The sequence below is a fragment of the Nuphar pumila genome, chromosome 11 (assembly GCF_984573655.1).
Source record: "Nuphar pumila chromosome 11, dmNupPumi1.hap1.1, whole genome shotgun sequence".
Lineage (NCBI taxonomy): Eukaryota > Viridiplantae > Streptophyta > Magnoliopsida > Nymphaeales > Nymphaeaceae > Nuphar > Nuphar pumila.
In genome coordinates this window covers 7,443,211-7,452,120 of record NC_143259.1, presented here as the reverse complement: position 1 = coordinate 7,452,120, position 8,910 = coordinate 7,443,211, and positions in this window count along the sequence as shown.

Sequence of the window (8,910 nt, the reverse complement as noted above, 5' to 3'; positions counted from 1 at the left end):
TCAAAAGAATAAAAAAAGTTATCAAAACAATACTCGACAAGCGCCACCTCAAGCATATCAGGCCATTGTTAACACAATGAAAGAAGGAAATTGATACCCAGACTCCGGAGCTTCCCATCATGTCACATGTGACTTGAATTCTCTATCTATGCATTCTCCGTATGAAGGAAAGGACACAGTTAAGATAGGTGATGGTACAAGTTTGAAAATTCATCACATTGACTCATCTCAATTATTTATTGATGGTTCAAAATATTTGCTTAAAGACATTTTACGTGTTTCTCATATTTCTCGTAACTTGTTTTCAATTAACAAGTTTGCTTATGATAATAATGTAGTGTTTTTATTTCACCCAAATTATTGTTGTGTTAAGGATCCTACTTCAGGGACAAAGATCATTCAGGGAGGACCCATGAGGATCTCTATAAAATACAATTACCTAGGATGGACATGAATAAAAAGGCGAATAAGGTGGAGATGGTTGTGTTGTAGGTGAACAAGTATCTCTGGATTAGTGGTACAAGCGATTCGGATACCCTACCATGTGTGTGGTGCAGCACATTGTGCATCAGTTTGGTTTTCCTTATTTTCATAGTGCCATGAATAATGCGTGCAATGCTTGTCAATAAGGGAAAAGATGTTCTTCCCTTCACCATGTCTTCTCATAAACTTTATGAACCTCTTGAACTCATTTATTCTGATGTGTGGGGACTTGGTTCAATTATTAGCTTGGATTGTTATTGTTTTTATGTTCACTTTGTTGATGTTTTTTTGAAGTTTAATTAGATATATGTGATTGCTCATAAATCTGATATGGGTAGTGTTTTTCATCATTTCAAAGCGAAGGTTGAAAATCTATTTTATAAAAAAATAAAATCTTTACAAACAGATGGAGGAAGAGAATATAAATTATTAGATCTGTTTCTGCGTGAATGTAGTATTTCTCATAGAGTCTCATGCCCGCACACACATGAGTAGAACAGGGTTGCCGAAAGGAAGTATAGTCATATAGTTGATACTAGGATAAGTTTAATGAGCCAAGTAGTTATCCCAACCAAGTATTTGACTATGCCTTTAGCATTGCAATGTATTTAATTAATCGCCTCTCGTCTCCTATCATCCATAACCAATCTTCTTTTGAGATTTTATTTAAACAACCACCTGATTACAAGTTTTTGAAAACCTTTGAAAGTGCCTGCTACCCATGTCTTCGTTTATACCGCTCCAACAAACTTGACTACAAGTCTAATCGGCATGCATTTTTGGGGTATAGTAACAATCATCAGGGATATCACTGCCTCAATATTTCTACGAGAAAAATAATTATTTCCCGACATGTGTTTGATGAAATTCAGTTTCCCTTTCAACAATCGTTGATGTCTCATTAAATGTCAACTCCCTCTAAACCCATTGAGGATTCTAATCCTATTCCCTGACTTGTTAATCATTTACCCCTCCTCCCTGTGTTGACCCCTTCAGATCCTACCAACCCACATGTTCAGATTGTTGCCCCTCCTCCATGTCGTTGTCTTTGCCATCTCCAGCTGCCCTGACCCTGACTCGTATCAACTCAACCTCACTCGATGGTTGTTGCTAAACCTCTTCAAACTCACCCAATGGTCACTAGATCCCATGATGGGACCTATATTCCCAAAGTTTATCTTGCCACTTCTTATCCTGTACCCATTTATCTTTTGACCCTGTTCACTCAGGATTTTGAACCCAGACATTTTCGCCAAGCCAATCAGAGTCCTCATTGGTATGTTGCTATGGTCACAGAGTTTGTTGCCTTAATGCAAAATGCTACTTGGACTCTTAACCTCCTCGTTTAACCCACAATATTATTGGTTGCAAATGGGTGTTTAAGATTAAACGCATAGTAGATAGATCCCTAAAACCTTATAAAGCTTGTCTTGTTGCAAATGTGTATGATCAAGGAGGCATTAAATACTTTGAAGCATTCAGCCTAGTACTCAAACCCACCAATATTCGTACGGTCCTCACCATTGTTGCCAACTATCAGTGGCTTGTCAAACAACTTTATGTCCATAATGCATTTTTACATGGGGACCTCCATGAAACTATCTATATGGAACAACCTCTCAGATTTAAAGACCTACAGTTTTCAAATCATGTTTGTCACCTTTAACGAGCTCTTTACGGTCCCAAAGAGGCTCCTCGAGCTTGATACCAGCATCTCAGTAACACTGTAACACCCCAAAATTTTTACCCAAAAATTATGAGAATATATATATTTAAAATAGTTTGAAAACCACAACAGAAATCATTTACGATCAAAAATCGAATAAAGAAATTGAAAAGATTATAGATCTATCAATCCATTCATTATATTAAATTAAATTTAACAATCACATAATTAATTTATTTTAGTCTCACAATTTGTAAATAACATCAGTCTTAAATATTTAAATAACAATAAATGTCTAAATCAAAAAATCTGTAAGAAAGGAAAAACTTGGCTTTGGTCCCGCCACAATGTCCTGCCATTGCATGGTTTCTCTACACAATATATATATATATATATATATATATATATATATATATATATATATATATATATATTGGGTCAGACTCACCAAGTCTCCACTAGGAGATACTATTCAACACATTTAAATCAAAACCAGCATACATAAACATATTCTATTTTTCATAAGTTCAATTTTAAAAATATGAATTTCACTAAAAATCAAACTTTAATTCTTTATACAATATCTTTTATAATTCAACTTAAACTAAAATGTATTTTTATATTCCTTTCACATAAAAATCCTTATTAATAATATTTTTATACATTATAAATACTCTGAAAAATCACAAGTGTTACATCCAACCCTCCTTAAAAAAAATTTGTTTGTGAAATTTAGCTAGCGTTACTTACCGAATAGGTTGAAATATTTTACTTTTATCTCATCATCTGGCTCTCAAGTGCCTTCCTCGATCCCATGATGTTGCCAACGCACTTTTATCAAAAGGATGGTTTTGGTCTGCAATACTTGCTTTCTTCAATCCAAAATCTCTATCGGATGCTCCTCGATCGTGAGATCCTTCTATATCTCAAAATTCTCATATTGAATGATATGTGTTAGGTTTGACATATATTTTCTCAACATTGACACATTAAACACATCATGGATGTTCAAAACTTAGAGAGGTAGTGTCAATCTGTACGCAGATTCTTTGATCTTCTCTAGAACAAAAAAAATGTCATATATACCTCGAACTAAGTTTACCTTTTTTGCCAAATTGAAAGACACTCTTGGTCGGTGAAACCTTGACAAATACATGATCTCCAACTTCAAAGGCAAACTCACGATGCTTTGGATTTGTGTTGCTTTTCTAATGACTTTGATCTGTTAAAAGCCTCTTCTGAATCAACTACACTTGATCAGTATAATGTTGCAGTACTATAGGTAACTCAATAGATCGATCACCAACCTCACTCTAACAAATAGGAGATCTACAGGGTTGCCCATATAAAACCTCGTATGGAGCCATACCGATGTTTGAATGATAACTATTATTATAGGCAAACTCAGATAACTTCAAATGCTTACTCTAATCGTCTTTTCAATCCATTGTGCAAGCACACAACATGTCTTATCATTCTGTGTTTGGATCGTCTTATCATTCTGCGCAAGATAACTTTAAATGCAATCTCACTTTTCATTATGTGTCTTTTAGTGTTTGGATCGTCTTATCTGATTGTTCGTTTGTCTGAGGGTGAAATGTTGTACTAAACTTAAGCTTTGTCCCCAAAGCCTTTTGTAATTGTCCTCAAAACTTGAACGTGAACCACATATCTCTATCTGAAATAATCGAGATAGGCACTCCATGTAACCTGACAATCTCATCTACATACAAGTCTGCTAGGCTCTCTAAAGTCTGATTTACCCTGATCGGTAATAAGTATGCCGACTTCGTAAGGCGATCCATAATCACCCAGATAGTATCATACTAGTGTCTTGACTTGGGCAGACCTACTACGAATTTCATGGTAATGTCCTTATATTTTCACTGGGGTATTTCTATTATTTGTAGTATCCCTCCAGATGTCTAACATTCTATTATAACCTGCTGATAAACTAGGCATCTCGAAACGTATTCTGCAATCTCACTTTTCATTTTGTGCCACTAGTAATTTTGTTGCATATCCTTGAACATCTTGGTACTGTTTGGATGTATCGTGTACTTGGACCAATATGCTTCCTCGAGTAGCTCTTTTTGCAATTGTGGGTCTTTTGATACCCATAATCTCTAATTATACAATATGTTGTTACCCTTTTCTAGGTGTGGAGCTGACTCATCATATTGGCAGATAGTCACCATCTTCAAAAAAATTAAATAATCCTTCTATTGAACTATGATCCAATCAATAAAATTCGTTCAAACTGCAAGACTTGAGATCTTAATTCCACTTGAGTCTGAACCAAAAGGTCTCCAAGCAATCAAATCCTTGAGTAGTCTCCACTCACTGCTCAAAATGCTTGCTAAACTTCATGCCTTCCTTCTCAAGGCAACAATCACCATGTTTGCTTTTTCAGGGTGGTAGGATATAGAAAAGTCATAATCTTTCAGAAATTCTAACCATTGTCTTTGTATATTGTTTAGATCATTTTACGAGAAAACATACTTGAGACTTTTATGATCAGAGAAAACCTCAAACTGCTCTCCATAAAGATAATGTTGTCATGCCTTAAGAGGAAAGACTACAACTGCTAGCTTCAAATCGTGTGTAGGGTAGTTTCGCTCATACACTTTCAATTGATGAGAAGCATAAATTATTACCTTATAGTGTTGTATCAGAACACAACCAAGCCTAGTTTTTGAAGCATCACTATAAGCTACAAATCATCTATGGTCTGACGGTAACGTGAGCACTGCGGCTGAAGTAAGTCGCTTCTTCAGCTCTTAAAAACTTTCTTCATACTGGGTAGTCCATACGAACTTAATCCCTTCGCGAAGAAGTTTGGTCATCAGTGTAGCTATTTTGGATAAGTCCGAAATAAATCTTTGATGATATCTGGTGAGACCAAGGAAATTACGAATATCTAAAACATTCTTCAGTTGCTTCCAGTCCAAGACTGCTTCCACCTTAGTAGGATCTACTGACACTCTGTCTTTTGAGATCACATGTCCTAAAAACATAACCGCTTCAACTAGAACTCACACTTAGAAAAATTTGCATACAACTCATGCTTTTTAAGTATTTCTGATACTATCCTCAAATGCTCTTTGTGATCTTTCTCACTTTCTAAATAAATCAATATATCATCGATGAATACGATCACAAACAAGTCTAGATACGATTGAAAAATTTTGTTCCTTAGGTCCATAAACGTTGTTGAAGCATTGGTTAGTCCAAAAGGCATCACCGAAAACTCGTAATGGCATATCTCATCTTGAACGTCGTCTTCTGCACATCTAAGTATTTGATCCTCAATCAATGGTAATTGGATCAGAGATCTATCTTCGAGAATCCCTTTGTATCTCAGAGTTGATCAAACAAATCATCAATACGTGGAAGGGGATATTTGTTTTTTATTGTCACCTGATTCAACATATGGTAATCAATACATATGCGCATTGATCTATCCTTCTTCTTGATGAATAACACCGGTGCACCCTATGGTGATACACTCGACCTAATAAATCTCATATCCGTCAATTCCTAGAGCTACTTTTTCAGTTTTTCTAATTCTGAGGGGGTCATACAATAGGGAGCCATAGGGATTGGGGTCGTACCAGACACCAACTCTATAGCAAAGTCAATCTTTCTTGTAGGTGGTAGTCTTGGCAAATCATCAAAAAATACATTTGCGAAGTCTCTGACAACTGCTAACTCTCTCATAGGAGTGATAGAAGGGACCATTAGGGAAACACTGGCCAGAAAGGCTTCACATCATCTTTCAATAAACTATTGGGCTTTCAGCGTTGAAATCATATTGCTTTTCTTGGTTGACTTACCAGCCTTGTACTTAAATTCAGTTGATCAGGCCGGAAAAACCATATCTATCTTGCGTGGCAATCCATACAAGTGTAGTGCTCATATATCCAATCCATACCCATAACAATATCATACCCAATCATATCTAATACGATCAGGTTGGCAAAGAGGTTATGCTAAAAAATAATGACTTCCACATCTGGCAGATATATGCAAGCGATTATCCTATCGTTCGAGGGTATGACCACTTCCAATATATACCTCATTGTGATGGGTGTCAAATCAATCATACTAGCAAAATGTGTGGACACAAAAGAATGTGTAGTACCAGTATTGAATAGTACTCTAGCATCATATTTGGCAACAAGAATAGTACCTTCATTGGCATCTACATCTTTCTGCAACTCCTCCGCAATAGTTACCAACACACGGCCAGTGGCTCTCTTTCATCCCTATTGCTCGGATTGCTATTGTCATTGCTGCTATGGTTGTTGTTGTTGTTCTTGCAGTGTCGTGTTTGCTCCTCCTAGTGTCAACCTCTTGGGACACTCCCTTATAAAATGTCTCATCTCACCATGTTGTAGGCGAGCTCTTGTGTCTCTATACCATATACCTTTATGTTGCCTCTTGTACTTTGGATACACTCTAGTAGTCGATTGTAGATAATTAGCTCTACCTTGCTGCATTTTAGGCTTCTTACTAGGTGGTGCCCTGCTCGTTCCTACTGTGGGTCTCTTAGACTTGTTTCCATTGCCTTCTGGCTTATCGAATCACTTAGCTTGAGTCTTCTTGGAAACTCCCAATCATCCTGTGAAGCGTAAGTACTCATTACAATTTGATAGGGTTATCTTAAAGTTAATCTAAAAATTATATTTTTTCTACTTGAAGTACAATAGCCATCTTGGTGGCCTGGCTTAGATTCTACGGGCGACTCGTTAGAACTCGGGTCCTCAACCTGTCTCGTAGCCCATGAATGTACTTCTTGGCACGAGCCTCGTCAATACTGTAGGCATTTGGACAATACTTCTCCAGATGTCTGAACAAGGTGGTGTACTCTACCACCTTCTTGCTACCCTGCTGGAGATCTATGTACTTATGCATCTTGTGTTTCCTCGCATACTGCAAAAAATAGGTGTCTAGGAACACCTCCGAGAACTGTCCTCAGATAAGCACCTGTCGCTGGGCTGGCGTGTACCATACCTCCCCCATGATCTTCCACTAACTCTTGGCATCTCCTTGCAGATGGTAAGTGTCAAAGGTAACCCTTCTATTTGTGGGAACCTTCAGGATCTCAAAGATTTCGCCAATAGCGCGAATTCATTCATCTATTGCATCAAAATCCTCTTTTCCTGAGAATGATGGGGGATTCAACTCCATAAAGCGTTTGTTGCTCACTCCATGGTTCTCAATGTCATTCTCTGTGTTGTTGATGTTACCATTGTTGCCATTATTATTACCCCATTAGTAGCGAGGTTATGGCACATGGCAATCAACGTGTTGAGAGCTTCCAATAGGAAGTCTCTTTGAGTTGCCCAACCCTAAGGCTGAAGTCTGGCTATCTGCAATAAAACCCAAAGGTCTATATAAATTTTATGCTTATTTAACAAAAATTACGAATGATGTTCCTATTTGACATCTAAGTTCTGATTTTTGTATAAGTCACAAAAACTAAATTTTAATGAACTATTTCATCACAATGTCATTACAATAAAAGAAACACATTCACCAAGTGATAATGGTGAATTGGATGAGTATTGAGCCATTTTTTTTCTCCTACTCTGGTACCAAAGTTGTAATGCCCCAAAATTTTTACCCAAAAAATAATGACATTTTTTTTAAATAGTTTGAAAACCACAACAAAAATCATTTACGAACAAAATAATATAAAAAGATTGAGCAAATTACAAGTCTATCAAACCATTCACCATATTAAATTAAATTTAACAATCACATAATTAATTTAATTCAGTCTCACAGTTTGCAAATAACATCAGAGTCTTAAATATTCAAATAACAATAAATATCTACAATTAAAAATCTATAGGAAAGGAAAGACTTGGCTTTGGTCCTGCCGCAATGTCCCACCACTGCAAGGTTTCTCTACTCAGTAACTGCATGTTATATTGGAGTCAGACTCACTGAGTCTCCAGTAGGATATACTATTCAACACAGGTAAATCAAAACTAGTATACATGAACATATTTCATTTTTCATAAGTTTGATTTCAAAAATACGAATTTCACTAAAATCAGACTTTAATTCTTCATAAAATATAGTTTCGAATTAAACTTAGAATAAATTGCATTTTTATATTTTTTCACATAAAAAACTTATTAATAATATTTTATACATTAAAAGTACTCTGCAGGTGTTACAAACACACATCACTCTTTATAATGTGAAAAGGGTATCTGGTTGTTTTTCTTCTGGTATATGTGGATGATATTTTGGTGACTGACAACTCTTGCTCATTTATCTCTTCACTTATTTTTTAATTAAGTGACTCGTTTGCAATTAAGAAACTTGGGGACTTGCACTTCTTTTTGGGTATTAAAGTTGTTTCTAATTCTCACATCATTTGCTCTCTTAGCAAACGTATATTATTGATCATCTCAACAGAGCAGACATGATTGGGGCCAAGCCCAGCCTAACTCCATTATCCACCACTCTCACCCTCTCCAAAAGTTTTGGCCCAAATTTCCATGATCCAACTTTGTATTGTAGTATTGTTGGGGCCCTACAATACCTCACTCTTTCTCGACCTGATTTGGCTTATGTAGTCAATAAAGTTTATCAATTTATGACATGCCCTACTTTAGATCACTTGATCGCGGTTAAACAGATCTTGCGATATGTCAAGCACACGATTCAAGGGCTTTTAATTCATCCTGCTAAAGACCTATCATACCTTTTTTACTATCCTCGAGCTCCAAGAAGCAAAATGC